General features: G+C 43.2%; 1 long non-coding RNA gene across 1 annotated transcript in view; it reads right to left on the bottom strand.

Annotated features, from left to right (window-relative positions):
- LOC122221402 overlaps positions 1 to 15673 on the bottom strand; it is a 76474-nt gene extending 60801 nt beyond the window's left edge. Inside the window, exon 1 of the long non-coding RNA XR_006203199.1 lies at positions 15544 to 15673. This is a non-coding gene — a long non-coding RNA (uncharacterized LOC122221402). The remainder of the gene's footprint in view (positions 1 to 15543) is intronic.
- Positions 15674 to 16309: the final 636 nt, after the last annotated feature.

Here is a 16309-nt window from a genome sequence, read left to right as displayed (position 1 = left end):
ACTTTGCTGAACTTTTTAATTAATTCTAATAGTTGTGTATGTGTGCATTCCTTATAATTGTTATCTACTCATTTTTATGACATAAAGCCTAGCAGTAAGTAAGACAGAAGGGAAAAAGTAGGAAAAAAAATACAAGAACTCCAGAGGCTCAGTAGGCTATGATCATTCAGGGGAGGGATGAACAGCACCACACATCTCAAAATAAATCATGGTATTAGCAGCCTGTGATACTTAGCCTCCCAAAAAAGAATAAATAAATTAGGTTCAATGGCTGCTATTCAAGAAAAATAGAGATATGTGTCTATCCACCTAAAAATACTGTCTGTGGTATTTTTACAGTTTGGCATTTGTTAGAATACATTTGTTCTAGAAGGTTCACAAAGAGATGCTCTCTGAGGTATTGCTAGGTTCTCTTTCCCCTTAATTTAGGATCACCCTGGCTACCACCAGGGCCATCAGACATTTTCCCAGTGGTTCCCGGGGTCTCCTGTATCTTGGAAACTTCTAAAGTTAATTTGCCTTTGGAAATCATCTCCTGCCAGCGTGAAGGAGTTTGGTAAATCTGAGTGAAAGTCTGACACTCCCTGTCTGTGTTCTCAGGACAAGGGCCTGTGAACCAGACCCAGGGAGAAAATAATACAAAGGAAATGAACACTATGGAATGACCTCCTAACTGAGGAGAGAAGGAAGCTGGTCTGGAGCCATTAAAGTGAGTTAAGGACTCAGACGCACAACACTGCCCCTGTCCCTGGGGCAGGCTTGCTCTGTATGCTGGCCTCTCATCAGCTCAGACAAAACAGATGGGCAGGGCCTGAGGGACAAGGAGGCCTGGAGTGTGCGAGAAGCAAATGCAGACCAGTCCTTTGCAGAGCTCCTGAGAGACTGCCTGGGAAACAGCCCCTGGGGTGGGCATGGAGAGGGCCAGTGGTTCCACAAGGTCCAGGGATAGTTCAGCTATGCGGCTCAGAGGGGCAGGTAAGAGTTGATGCAGTCCCTCCTGTTTCCATCAGTGACTTTCAGGGTATGAATAGGGCGCTGCTTTCTATCACTCTGCATTACAGACTTCTGAGACAGAGAAACAGGAGCGTGTGCACAGACATGAGAACAAAGATGCCACGTCATTGCTGATCCTCTGGGCAGGACTCTCATCTCCTGCTGGCTGCAAGGTCCTGGGAAGATACTCATGCCTCCTCCCGTCTCCTAGTCCCGCCTGACCCCTGTCTCCCTAGGCCCATTCTTACTCTCAGCTCCCCCTCTGCCTCCTTGGAAAATTTGCTTTAGCTTCTCACAGGCATCCCTATAGCCAACAGCCAAAGTAAATACCAGGTCGCAGTTCACAGCAACCCGTGTGAATCTGAGCTGCCTACCCGCAAGGAGCCCCTCTGCCTGCCTGGTTCCCTGTAAGCTGCTGAGCCAGGTTCAGGCAGATCAAACAATAATAGTCGACTCTGGGCTGCAGGCTCTGGCGGGAGACAGTCCTGCAAGAGGATAAAGCCACTGTCTGGGCGCTGGCAGCCCCGGCTGCACACTTCCCCAGCAAGCCAAGCACCCCCCACCCCGCACCCCATCCAACTACCCCAGGGTGCTGGCTGAGCATTTGCTTATTGACAGCCTGCCCTCCTAATATCAAAGCAGGTTAAGGAGAGGGCAAGAGGAGGTGTCAGTGTCTGGGAGAACAATCAGAAACAAGCAGAAACAGAGACGGTCTAGATTCCTACCCAGAAGGCCTTAGAGATACCCAGAAGCTCAAAACAGGCTTGCAAATAAGGAAACAAGCCGACAGGTGGACAGGCTTCCCGAGTTGTAAAACTACGACCACAGTCCCTGGGTTCCGCAAGCACTGAAGGAGTGGACTGGTGAAAGCACAAAACGTTTGTTCGGATGTGTTTGACAGCGAATGGATAAGCGGGAGTGAGGCAGTGGGACCAGGCCTGTTGGGGGCAGGGCAGATAAAGCACTAGCCTCAGGCATCTGTGGGAGAGCTAAATATGGGAGCCCCAAACAAGAGCACAGCTTGTCCCCTGCCAGGCAACCAATCAGAGTTCTCTGAACAGCAGCTGTCTCAGTAACAGTGTAGGAACCTTTCCTGCTTCCAGCATGGCAAAGGACCGAGTTGTTCTACATGAGTGCATCTCCCCACAAGTAGCAAAACTTTATTCTAATAATCTTATGATTTTTTAAGTTTAGTTATTTTGAGGGAGAGAGAGAGAGAAGCATGCCCAAGGTGGGGAGGGGTGGCGAACAGGTCGGGGAGAGGAAGAGAGAGAATCCCAAGCTAGCTCCGTGTGGTCAATATGGAACCCTATGCAGGGCTCAGTCTCACAGACCATGAGATCATGACCTGGGCGGAAACCAAGAGCCGGATGCTTAACCGACCGAGCCATCCAAGCACGCCTATTTTAATAACTTTATTTTTTTATTTTTTATTTTTTAATTTTTTTAACGTTTTTTATTTATTTTTGGGACAGAGAGAGACAGAGCATGAACAGGGGAAGGGCAGAGAGAGAGGGAGACACAGAATTGGAAGCAGGCTCCAGGCTCTGAGCCATCAGCCCAGAGCCCGACGCGGGGCTTGAACTCACAGACCGTGAGATGGTGACCTGAGCTGAAGTCAGACGCTTAACCGACTGAGCCACCCAGGCGCCCCTAAATAACAACACTCAAATCAATATCTGTGGCTCCTGCCATTAAAAAAGAAAAAAAAAAAAAGATAAGGGGCACCTGGTGGTCCAGTCAGTTAAGTGTCTGACTTCAGCTCAGGTCATGATCTCACAGTCTGTGAGTTCGAGCCCCACATCGGGCTCTGTGCTGACAGCTTAGAGCCTGGAACCTGCTTCAGATTCTGTGTCTCCCTCTCCCTCTCTGCCCCTCCCCCAATCATGCCCTCACAAAGAAAAATAAACAAACGATAAAAAATTTTTAAAAAAGATTAGCATAAAGGCTGTGATCACAACAACTCATTTACGCAAACAATGAACACACGGTAGGTTCCAATTATGTGCTAGGCACCAGAGTGGATATATAAATGCCTCAGGCATGAACTCTGCTCTGTAAAAGTTTATGAGGTGGTAGAGAATGTAAGCTGTGTACACAAACAACTATAAAGCAAGGTAGATGATGGCACCTCACAGGAGATTTATTTTAGGAGAGATCTGAACCAAATGCTATAAGGATACATTGGTTAGTATACATCTATGTGTTTCCTAGCTCCGTCTGCTGGGAGAGCCGATAAAGTGTGACATCTCAGTAGCCACAAGCATACCCAGGGCCCAGATACTGGTGTCTAAGCAGGATCCATTGATAAACACTAAAATTAGTGTAACAAATTTATTTTTTTTTAATGTTTATTTATTTTTGAGAGAGAGACAGGGTGTGTGCAGGGAAGGGTCAGAGAGAGAGGGAGACTCAGAATCCAAAGCAGGCTCCAGGCTCTGAGCTGTCAGCACAGAGCCCGACGTGGGGCTCGAACCCATGGGAGGTGAGATTATGACCTGAGCTGAAATTGGAAGCCCAATCAACTGAGCCACCCAGGCACACCTAGTGGAAGAAATTTAAGGGGAAACATACTTTCAACATATTTATCCCCAAATTTTCTAATTATTATGATAGTTTTTTAACATATGATCACAAATACTTTGATACCTGACCTCCAGAAAGGGTGCTTAATCCCCTTTGGTATGGGCTAGAAGTAGACACTCAGTTCTAATGAATTATACATGTAAGCAGAAATATAGTGACATTACTATGGAGAAACCTGGCAAATATCTCCTTAAAAAAATGATCAAGTGATAAATCATGTTGATGTCGTGTACCCACTGATATTGCAGGATGAGAAGAGTACTTCCTGTCTGTGATATTTTTCTGAAAATCCATAACCTCAGCCTACTAATGAAAATACACCAGATAAACCTAAATTGAGGGATATTTTATAAAATTTCTGACCACTACTCTTCAAAAGTATTAAAGTCGTGAAAGCCAAAGAAAGATTGAGGAACTATTAAAGTTTGGGGGAGACTAAGATGACATGATGACTAAATGTAATGTGGTACCCTGGATCTTGAAGCAGAAAAAAAGACATTAATGGAAAAACTGGGAAATTAGAATAAAGTGTGCACTTTAGTTAGTAGTATTTTATCAATGCCAATTTCTTAGTCTTGATTAATGTGCCATGGTTATGTAAAATGTTAACATAAACAGAAGCTAGGTAAGGATATACATTTTTTTGTTTTTAATGTTTAATTTAGAGAGTGTGCGTGCGTGCACGAGAGAGAGCGAGCACACCCACACATGAACAGGAGAGGGGCAAAGCGAGGGAGACAGATGATGCCAAGCAGGCTCCACACTGACAGCAGAGAACCTGATATGAGGTTCAAACTCACGGAACTGTGAGATCATGACCTGAGCCAAAGTCAGACACTTAATCAATTGAGCCACTCAGGTGCGCCAGGATATACATTTCTATGTGTGAGCCAACACAAATCCTGAGCTCACAGCCAAGTGTGCATGTATGGAACACATCCCAAGAAGCATAGAAAAGTCTTTGAGAATTGAACCATATATATCACTGCTCAAGTCCCAGACTACCCCGAGTGGCATAGGCAAGGGGCAGCCCACAAAAGCAGAGCGAAGCCTTTGAAAACTGTATGGGCAATGGAACCACCACTCTCAGAAGATGAGACAGAACTTGTAGTCTAAACCTAACTGGCATTATTGTCTGCTAAAACAAAAGGCTCCACATTCTTTGGAGGATTTTAACATGACCCAGAGTCTCACTACTTAATATACAAACTATGCTGGGTATCATCTAAAATTACCCAGCACATCAAGAACCAGGAAAATCTGACCAATTCTCAGAGGAAAGAAACAATCAACACATTCCAACTCCAAGATGACCTAGATATTGGAATTAGCAAATAAAGACCTTAAAGCATCTATTATTATCACTGAGGTAAAAGTGAACACTCTTGAATGAATGAAAAGTTCACAACAAAGAAACAGAAACCAAACAAGAGAACTACATGGGATTTGAGAATGATAAATACATTATCCAAAATAAAAAGTTCACTACAGAGACTCAAATAATTGGAGGTGGTCTTCAAAAAAAAAGTAGAAAAAAAAACAGAAAAAACATTCCTTAACGTGAGGGTACATCAACCAAAATTCTATGATATAAGTAACAAAAATGCTACCTATTTCTGGGTATTAATTTTGAATCCTGCAGCTTTACTGAATTCATCTATTACTTCTAGTAGTTTTTAGATGGAGTCTTTAGAGTTTTCTATGTATAGTATCAGGTCATCTGCAAATAGTGACAGTTTAACTTCTTTTTTTACCAATATGGATGCCTCATTTGTTTTCTTATCTAATTGCTGTGGCTATGACTTCCATAACTATGTTGAATAAAAGTGGTGAGAGTAGACATCTTTGTCTTGTTCCTGATCTTAAAGGAAAAACTCTTTTTAACCATTGAGATGATAGAAGCTGTGGGTTTTTTATATTTGGCCTTTATTATGATGAGGTGTGTTCCTTCTAAACCTACTTTGTTGAGAACTTTATCATGAACAGATGTTGAATTTTGTCAAATGCTTTTACTGCATCTATTGAAATGATCATGTGATTTTTATCCTTTGTTTTGTTGATATGGTGTATCATGTTGATTGATGTGTGAATACTGAACTATCCTTTCAACTCTGAAATAAATCCTACTTAACCTTGGTGAATTATCCTTTCAGTGTATTGTTGAATGCAATTTGCTAATATTTTGTTCAGGATTTATGTTCCTCAAGGATACTGGCCTGTAGTCTTCTGTCCTTTTTTTTTTTTTTTTTTTTTTTTGGTGTCTTTGTCTGGTTTGGGGATCAGGGTAATTCTGGCCTCATAGAATGTATCTGACAGCTTTCCTTCCTCTTCTATATCTTGGTGTAGTTTGAGAAGAATAGGTATTAGTTCTTCTTTAAATGTTTGATAGAATTCACCTGTGAATCTATCTGGTACTGAACTTTTACTTTTTGGTATTTTTTTATTACTGATTCAATTTTGTTACTAGTAATTGGTCTGTTCAGATTTTCTATTTCTTCCTAATTTGGTTTTGGAAGATTTTATGTTTTTAGGCATCTATCCATTTCTTCTAGGTTGTCCAATTTGTTAGCATATAAATTTTCATTGTATTCTCTTATAATCATTTGTATTCCTGTGTTGTCAGTTGCTACTGCTCCTCTTTCATTTCTTATTTTATTTATGTGGGTCCTCCTTCTTTTTCCCTTGATGCACCTAACTAAATTTTGTTTATCCTTTCAAAGAATCAGCTCTTGGTTTCACTGACTTTTCTACCGTTATTTTAGCCTCTATGTCATTTATCTCTGCTGTGATCTGTATTATTTCCTTCCTTCTACTCACCTTGTACTTTATTCTTTTTTCTAGTTCATGTAGGTGTAAAGTTAGGTTATTTATTTGAGTTTTTTCTTGTTTCTTTAAATATACCTGTATTGCTATATATTTTTCTCTTAGAACAGCTTTCACTGCATTCCAAAGATTTTGGACCATTGTGTTTTCATTTTCACTTGTCTCCATGTATTTTCTCATTTCTTTCTTTCTTTTTTAAATATTTATTTTGAAAGCAAGAGAGTGAGCACAAGTAGGGGGAGTGGGCATAGGGGGAGACAGAGAATCCCAAGTAGCTCCACACTCAGTATGGAGGCTAACATGGGGTTTGATCCTATGAAATGTAAGATCATGACCTGAGTCAAGATCAAGATTCAGATGGTTAACTGACTGAGCCATCCAAGCAACGCTTGATTTCTTTTTTTGATTGCATTCTTGACCTTTTGGCTGTTTAGCATCATTTTGTTTAACCTCCACATGTTTATGGGGTTTTTCCATTATTTTCTTGTGACTGATTTCTAGCTTAATACCATCGTGGTTGGAAAAGATGCATAAGAACTTACATAACTCAACACCAAAAATAAGAAACAAAAAAACCAAAAAGACACAAAACACAAACAATCCAATTAAAAAATGGCCAAAGGACCTGAATAGACATGTTTCCATGACAGATATATGGCAAGAGGCTTATGAAAACATGCTCAACATCATCAGGGAAATGCAAATCAAAACCACAATGGGATATCACCTTATACCTGTCAGAATGGCTAAAATCAAAAAGGCAAGAAATAACAAGTGTTGGTAAGGCTATGGAGAAAAAATAAAACTGGTGAGAGTGTAAATTGGTACAGTCACTTGGAAAACAGAATGGAGGTCCTTCAAAAAATTAAAAATGGAAATATCATATGAGCCAATAATTCTACTAGTGGGTAGTAACTCAAAGAAATCAAAAACACTAATGTGAAAAGATATATGCACCTTTATGTTTATTGCAACATTATTTACAACAGCCAAGGTATGGAAGCAACCTACGTGTCTGTCAATAGACAAGTGGATAAAGAAGATGTGGATATACGATGGAATATTATGCAACCACTAAAAAGCGGTCATGGTATTTGCTATAACATGAATGGACCTAGAGGGTATTATGCTAAGTGAAATAAGTCAGACTGAGAAAGATAAATACCATATGATTTCACTTCTATGTGTAATTTAAAAAGCAAAACCAGTGAATAAACAAACAAAAAGCAGAATGAGTCTTGTAAATACAGAGAACAGACTGATGGTTGCCAAGAAGGGAGGTAGAACCATGGACAAAATGGATGATGCATACTGGGTGATACAGGCTTGCAGTTATGAAATGAGTAAGTCATGGGAATAAAAGGCACAGCATAGGGAACACAGTGAATGATGTTTTAATAGCAATGTATCATGACAGGTGGTAAATACACTTGTGGTGAGCATTGTATAACATAGAGACTGAATAACTAGGTAGCACCCTGAAACTAATGGAACATTGTATGTCACCTTTCAGATAAAATAAAAGTTAGAAAAGACAAAAATAAAGCAAAAAGGACAGAAAATAGGTTGAAAAATAAACAGAGCCCGAGGTCCTATGGGACAATCTAAAAAGGTCTTTATGTACATGTGATTGGAGTCCCTGAGAAGAAAAAGATATTGGTATGGAAGAAACTTTTTGAAGAAGTAATGACAACAAATTTCCCAGATTTGGTGAAAGACATAAATTTACAGATGCAAGAAGCTCAGGGAACATCAAACAGGATAAATTCAAATAAAACCATCATAATCAAACTGTAAAAACCAAAGGATATAAAGAAATCTTGAAAGCAGCCAGAGAAAAAGGCACGCTACAAGTAGGAGAATAAAAATTTGATTGCAGATTTCTGACAGCAACTATACAGACCAGAAACAAAAGAACTGTCAACTCAGAATTCTACAACCCATGAAAATATCCTTCAGAAATTAAATAAAGACATTCTCAGATAAAGCAAAACTAAGAGCTTTCATTGCCAACGGACCTGCTCTAAAATAAATGTTAAAGGAAGTTCTTCGGATAGAAGAAAATGATCCCAGAGGGAAAATCAGAACTTCAGAGAGGAAGAAAGAGCAACAGAAATGGTAAACTGCTTAAATAAACATAATAAAAGACTTTTCTCCTCTTAGGTTTTCCAAATACGTATGACTATTAAAACCCAAAATTATAACATCATTGGGGATTAGGGGGGTCTTAATATATGCAGATGTAACATTTATGATCTATATATATCATAAAGGAGGAAGGGTAAAGGAACATATGTAGTAAAGGAGATCTAGCTGTGAGCAGGGCTGCCTGACCCCTTACCAGGTCTGACTAGACAGTCCCCTCATCTGAGGCTTTGGGGAGTGACTGTCCCCACAGTTCCCCCAAACCATCATTCTGGGGCTCAACCAGAAGCTCCTCTCACTGCCACAGTTTGTAACGTCCTCCATAATTGTGTGACAGAGGCGATTCATGACTCAATCCACGTCCCTATGTTCTAAGGCAAGGAAGAATCTGAGTAAATTCAGGCCCTTCTGGTCCTGTCCTCTGATCTTGCAGATGCAGAGACTGAGGGCAGACAAGGAAAGCTACTACTTGTTCAAGATCCCACAGCAAGCCACTGTTAGAACCAGGCCTGGAACCAGATCTCCAAACATCAGACACACCACTGAGAAACTGGAGGTCCGGCCAGAGTTCCTTCCAAAGCTACCTGAGAGTAAGTTTTTACGTCTGGCTATCCTCCAAGACAATTAATAACTGACAAATATGCAGTCTGTCTATGGATGAGGCCCTATTCTAAGTTTGCTGTGTGTCTATCTGTCTCCTACCCATTTATCTATCCACACTAAATCCTCATCTTGCCTCAATTGAGATAGACACCATTATTCTCCCTGTTTCATAGATGGGGAAACTAAAACATTGAGGAATTAATAAACTTGCCCAAGATTACACATCTAATAGGTCCTGGGTCTGAATTTGAACCCAGATCTGGCTGTAGCATGTGACTTCTGAACCATGCCTGTCCTCCCCTCCAGAAAATCAACCCAGAGCTGAACTCTCTAAGCCTTTGCATGATGCAGAAAAGAATGTGCTCTGGCTGTCCCTTACCCACAACACACAACCCCAGGAGCAATTTTAGCCAGGTGAGATCTGATGAAAAGGCATATGGAGGGCAGCTCTGAAGGGGGAAAAAAAAAAAAACGAGAAGAGGGAGCTAACCAGAGGCCCCAGCAGCCTGAAAGGTGTGTGAAGAGAGGTGCCGCTACTGTTTCTAGGCAACCTGCCTCCTGCCTCCCATCCTCTCAGGACTGGGCAGTTTCCCTCCAGGCTCCTTTGTTCTTTCCTAACAACAGCTGATGACACCAGCTCCTTCTTCCCTCCCAGCTGAGTCACTGCTGTCCCCAGTCACATGGTAAGGGCAGCCTGGCTTCACCCCAAGACCTCTGGCTGGGGCCAGATAAGGAGCCTCCAGTGATAATGGAGTCTAACCTCACTCCCAGGTAAAATCCAGCCCCTTGTGACCACCAGTGAAGGGGGGCCCCATCCAAGAAGGGCACTTTGCCAAGCATCAGCAAACCCCTTCACGGCTCAGGCTCAGGCTGACTAGGAAGCAGTCCGGGACTGACAGCTTGCTGGTGAGGCCTCACAAATTTGTCCCTCAAACTCCCCGGGAAGTCCGAAAGGAGGCAGCTGACTCACACTGCTCTCTGTACTGCTTGTCTGGTTTAGATGATTCTTTGGAGGTGAAAGGCTATTTTCACAGCCAACTATGAAGAGCCAAAAAAAAAAAAAAAAAAAAAATGAGATCATCATGACCCAGCAAGGAGGGGCAGACTACTTCCTCCCCTAGGAAAGCCACTGAACACCACTGAACACTGAGTACTTTCTCTGCCAACAAGCCCACTCGTGTTGGTGTGATTCATGGTCCAGCCTCCCTGAAGTGGCCTCCCTTAGCACATCTTCCTCCCCCCAAGACACAATAGAGAGGCCACTCTTTCCCGCCTCACCGCTCCATTCAGCTCACAAACCATTCAGCCACCTTTTAAAATATCAGACCGTACCACTTTCAGTAAACAGCCTTGTATAGGCTAGAGTCTTGACTTTTATAACCCCATGTGTGACAGCCAGCAACATGCTAGAAATCACTCCCCAGTGAGTTGATATCATTAGGAAACATGCCAAAGTTTTTACACAGGAAGAACCAAGAAAGGGAGACAAGGAATAAGCTCCCCTTAAAGTGCCTCTTGATTACAAATTGCTCAAATACCACTTTGTAGAGGTAAAGGTGTGAGGCTGAGTCTTCATTACCAACCATGCCTAGAAAGGCACGGAGAAGCCCACAGTTGCTTTCTGTTGAAAATAACAGCACCCTTCAGCCACACTGTTAACATTTTGTCCTAACCACTTCCAAAGTAGGGCTCCAATGCCAGGGTTAATGGAAAATACTAATGAGGTCTCAAGTCCACTTGCCACTGATTTCTTTTGAGCACATCTTAGAGTGGAACCCAGAGCTCTTCTGAGGGTCCTTCAAGGAAGGAGACAGAGAACAAGGCACGGGAGGCTTTCAGAACTGTAAACTTCTCCCACTTGATGCATGAGGAAGTTGTGTTTCTAACACAATGTCAATTTTCCAGAAACTGACAAATAACTGTCTGCTCTTCTCCCAACCTGGGATCCCAGGTTTGGAGACCTGACCCAAGAAAGCTGGGGTCATTTCTACCAGTACATCAGTGCAGTTCCTCTGGGGGGAGCAGACAGCTCATTATTATTCCATCCTTCTGGCAAAACACAAAAAGGCCTAGTTTGTCTTACTGAACGAAGCAGAGAGTTCTCACCTGGCCCTCACCCCTCAAGAAGGTATCTTGATGGGTCTAGTAGTCCCGAGGCTCTGAATGGTCATGCTGGGGAACTTTCCACTGGGGTAAAAGAGGGAATTCCCAACAACTCCTGTGCTCAGGAAAAATGGCAGTCAAGTTCTTGAACTTCTAATGTCAAAAGCACTCCCTCCCGCCCTTGCATCTCACACACACACGTACACACCATAGTTGGTATCATAAATTGGTTTGCTTTCCTAAAAAGGACATAGATCTTCCTCAGTTCATCATCAGACACTGTCTTCTGTCTTCACCTCACATCCTTCAAAACCATAACTGAGGCAGGGAGGACTGAAGAGACTCAAATGGGGGGAAAGGTCACTCCTGACTCCCACACTCATGGCAGAAACCAAGGCAGACAGAAGGAAAAAACAAAATGATCAGACGCTCTTAGGAACCCTTGTCTTCAAGCTATATGATGACGCTCAGGCCCTGGAATTCATCTGTTCCCAAAAGAGATTTGTCAAATTGTGTCCCCAGATAAACCCGCAGGTTCATCTATCATGGTCACAATGGGTGGTGGCACGTGATCATCTTCTCCAGATGCCCTGAAGAATCACCGACTTGGGAAGAAGCAGCAACATTTCCTGCTACATCTAGCTTTCTCCCCAGCGTTGACGCTGAGGCTGAGAAGGTGAGATGGGCAGAAGGAAAATTTCTTTTTTGGAGATTAATAACAATAACACTGTTCCAGTTACTATTGCCGAATAAGAAGCTTTCCTCCAGGTGCCTGGGTGGTTCAGTCAGTGAAGCGTTCAACTCTTGGTTTGGGCTCAGGTTGTGATCTCTCAGTTTCATGAGTTTGAGCCCCACATCTGGCTCTGCACTGGTAGAGCAGGGCCTGCTTGGGATTCTCTGTCTCCCTCTCTCTCTGCCCCTCCCCAACTCGCGCTGTCTCTGTCTGTCTCAAGATAAATAAATAAGTTTAAAAAAAATTTTTTTAATTAAAAAAAAAGCTGTCCCCAAATTTGGTGGTTTAAAATGATGACAATCATTTATTTTGCTCATGAATCTGTAATTGGGGCAGGGTTCAGTGAAGCCGGCTCATTTCTCTCCATTCAGTGTCAACTGGGAAGCTTCACTAGAACTGGAGGTTCCACTCGTACAACGACTCATTCATATGTCTGACAAGGTTCACTAGGTCTGTCAGGTCGTCCTCAAACAGCCCTTTCCATGGTGTCACCTGGGCTTCCTGGCAGCATGGCAGCTGAGTTTCCAGTGTGAGCATCCCAAGAGAAGCAAGCAGAAGCTGTATCACTTTCCTATGGCCTTGCCTGACAAGTCACAAGGTATCACTCCCCTCCAGAGCCATGTGTCCACCCACATTCATGAAAAGACAGACCCGCCTCTTGTGGAAGGGGAGTTACTATGGCACTGGGGGAAGAGCACGGTGAATGAGAGACAGGGTGGCAGCCATTTGGGGGAAATACAACCTGTCAGAAAAATTAGCTACAACTAATATATGATGACTCCTTACGATATTCTACTCTCTGGGGGTAGAATCTCACAACAAGCCTAACAAGCGGGTGTTAGCATTGTCCCATTTTATAGATTTGGAAACTGAGCTGGCTTAGAGGGAGATGAAGTAATTTATCAGCTTGAAAGTGGCAGAGCTCAGCTTTGAATCCAGGCCCACTTTGGCCAAGCACCAGGGCTCACAACCACTACAGACCTCTCAGAACTGAGGACTAGCCCTGGTTGGGACTCATCCAAGCGATAACAATGAAAGGAGAACAGAACTTGGGCATGAGAGCCGAGATTTTAGCTCTAACTCTGCAACTCATAATTAGAGGTGCCATTTATTATATGCCACATGCTATGTTAAGTACTTTACAAGCGTTATCTCACATATTCCTTGAAATGAAGCTATAAGGGAGTTGTTATGTGATGCCCATTTCATAAGTGAAAAAATGAAGGCTCTAAGCGGTGAAGCAACTTGCCCAAGTTGCACGGATATTAGCTTCCTCAGCTGGGATTTAAAACTATTCTGTCTTACTCCAAAGCTCTTGCTCATTTCAGTCCAAGGCCAGAGGCCCTGGACAAGCCTCTCTACTCTCTGAGACTCAAACCCCTCACCTATAAGGGCAGAAAGCTATGAAAACCTTTGGGTTCCAATGGGTGGCCCTCGGCACTAGGCACGGAGGCCTCCAGTGTTAAACCGCTTTAAGGCATGTTTTCCCAACCTCAGCACCACTGATATTTGGGGCTGGACAATTTTTTGTTATGGGGGCTGTTCTGTACGTTATGGAAATTTTAGCAGCATCCCTGGCCTCTGCCCATTGGATGCCAGGCACACCTCTTTCCTCATGATGTGACAACTAACCAATGTCTCCAGACATTGCCAAATATCCCAGGGGGACAACCTTGCTCCCCACCCCTCACTTCCCCCTCATTAAGAACCTCTGCGTTAAGGTAATACTATATTGGCCCAGAAGTAAATCTTTACAGAGGTCCTGGTGGTCGGCATCTCCTTCCTTGAGGTCCCTGTCCTCTTACTGGTAAATCACCAGCTGGGGAGATCAAGGAGGGATTTGGATGGTATAACAAATCCACTTTTATCCTTCTGTTGGGATATTCCTTCCCATTAGACTCTTATCGACTCAGCAATTGGTGGCACTCGGATGCCAGCAGGTGCGAAATGCCAGACTAAAGCACAGCCTTTGGCCTTTTTTCCCCTCCCTCCTTCCTTTTTCTCTCCATCCCTTCTGCCACCTGACTCTCTTTCTTTCTCCTATTCTCCCCACACACCACATCCCTTTTTCATCAGACATTGGCAGAGCGAGAGAGATGCTGTTGCCAGGAAATTGTTTGCATTCTCCGGCACACTGCTTCCTAGCAGGCTCTTCCTCTGCGTGGAGCCTGAGAAGAGCCAACTACCCATCCCCCAGCTCCTGGCAGCCAGGCACCAAGGGTCCAGGCTAAAAATGGACCTTGCTAGGCATTGCCTTCGGTAGGTACTCTAGCCTGCAGACACCCATCTCCTTTCCCCACGCCCTCGGGCTCTGATCACAGAAGCACTCCCGCTGTAAACATAGCACCCCGAGGGAAATACCTGCAGTAATTCGCCATATGCTTCTGTACCTCTTCCCTCCAAAGCATAGAGCATGGAGTGGGGAGACACAAGGAGGGAACGCCCTCACCAGCAGCCCAAGGCCTCGGCCCAAGTTCTTACCAGCTCACAAGGCATTTGGGATGCAACTACAGGTCAGAGGCGTTTGTGTTTGGAGCCGGACAGCTTCTGCCCTTGGGTCCCACATCTACCCGTGAGAATGAGACTAAGTCTCCTTCTGCATGAGAGCCCATCAAAACATCTGATGCATTATCACATCTCTCAATTCTTTACTTCCCTGGGCTAAATGGCTGAGTATCACACAGGCTGAATATCCACCCTGGGATATGACTTGCAAACAGAGCACTAGCCTGGATGTGTTTCTTTGCCAGTGATGCCCTCAAAAGAAATATACTCAGAATTAAATCCACACACATTATTTCTTTACCATTTCTCTATTGCAATTGATTCCAGCAGCCTGTAGGATGAAAAGCCTAGAATGGCATTTTTTGCAATCATCAGCTCATTCTATGACATAACTGCCCTGACATAATTACTTAAAGTTTATGTCATCATTGGGACATTAGGATTTCTCCCCAAGTCCTTAACAGGTGGGATAATTACTTCTTTTAATACTGAGTCCATATTTTTGTTAACACAGCTGATAAAGACATTAGCTTCCTGGTAGGCACACCACATCAGTGACCCACAGTGAGCCTACAGTTAACAAAAGCTTTAAGGTGATTTTCACATTTACTCCTGTTAACACGGTCAATGGCCCCAAAGCCAGGTATGTGTAGTTGATTTTTTTTTTAACCTAAGGATTAGACTTTACATTTGTCTCTAAGTTACCTTCTTAGCTATCTATATTTTTGAATCTGTTTTCCCTTCCAATATATTCTCATCCAAGATCTATATGATCAGTATATTTGAAATTCCAAGCTTCAGTGTCTTCATCTATAATATTAATATTTAAAAATATTGGCTTAGGATGGCAGTAGTTTTTGAATTATCTACCAGATATCGGCCCATAAAAGAGTAGTCATGTGCATATTCGTCTGGGCAGCTATGCATTCTTCTTAGCATAGGACCAGGGAGCCACTGTTTCAATCTTTGATACAGAATCACCAGAGGAAGTTTGCTAGGAGTTTTTTGGTGCATGGAGTGGGAGTCTGGAAGTTACTATGGTAAGAACTGACCTGAGAAAGGTGGCTGAGACATCATGGATAGGCAGAGGCATGCTGTTTGAAAAAGTGGAGTCATATAGGAAACTGAAGTTAGAGAGACAGGGAGCTGAACACCCAGTACAAACTAAGGAGACAGAATAGATCTCAGAGCCAGGATCTGAAGCCAGATGGAACCTTGTCCCCATGGCAACTTCCATGGAATACACAAGAAATGATGTGAATCTAAATGATGTAAAAGAGGGAGGGAGAACATGAGAAACCACCTGGGTCCAGAGGCCGATCTAAGTGGTTGGGTTTCTGAAAAGGCCTCTTTCCAAGGGTGGGGTCCTTTTTCCTTAAAAGTGGCTTCCTGAGCAGATGCTCAGGATATAGAATCTGACGTACAGAATGTATTTCCGCAGAGCCTGTACTGGCCCCTGGTGACCACCACTCTTTTTTCTGAGTTTTGCCAAATTGTCTGATTTGTTACCTCTCCTGAGATTTTGCAGGGGATTAACATCTGCAGTTTCTAGAAACAAACTTCAGGAAACAAACAGGAGATTTTCTTGCCTCCGGTCATTCAGCACCTCTTTCTCTTTATACTTTAAAGATAAACAATAACAGGCTTATTACTCTAATGCCAATTTGGGGTACCCTGTGATAGGACTCATCTGGTCTTGAAAGTTGCACTCACTCTGCCCCCTAGGTCTTCCTTCCCACCCCCTCTCCGATCTTTGGATGATGTTTTCTCTCAGTCATGTTTATTCTGCAAATTTTCACTTTAGAGATCCTTCTCCCT

Source organism: Panthera leo, chromosome A1 (assembly GCF_018350215.1).
Source record: "Panthera leo isolate Ple1 chromosome A1, P.leo_Ple1_pat1.1, whole genome shotgun sequence".
NCBI classification, from domain to species: Eukaryota; Metazoa; Chordata; class Mammalia; order Carnivora; family Felidae; genus Panthera; species Panthera leo.
Note: the sequence above shows the minus strand (reverse complement) of the source record. Positions and strands in the feature narration are given on the sequence as shown.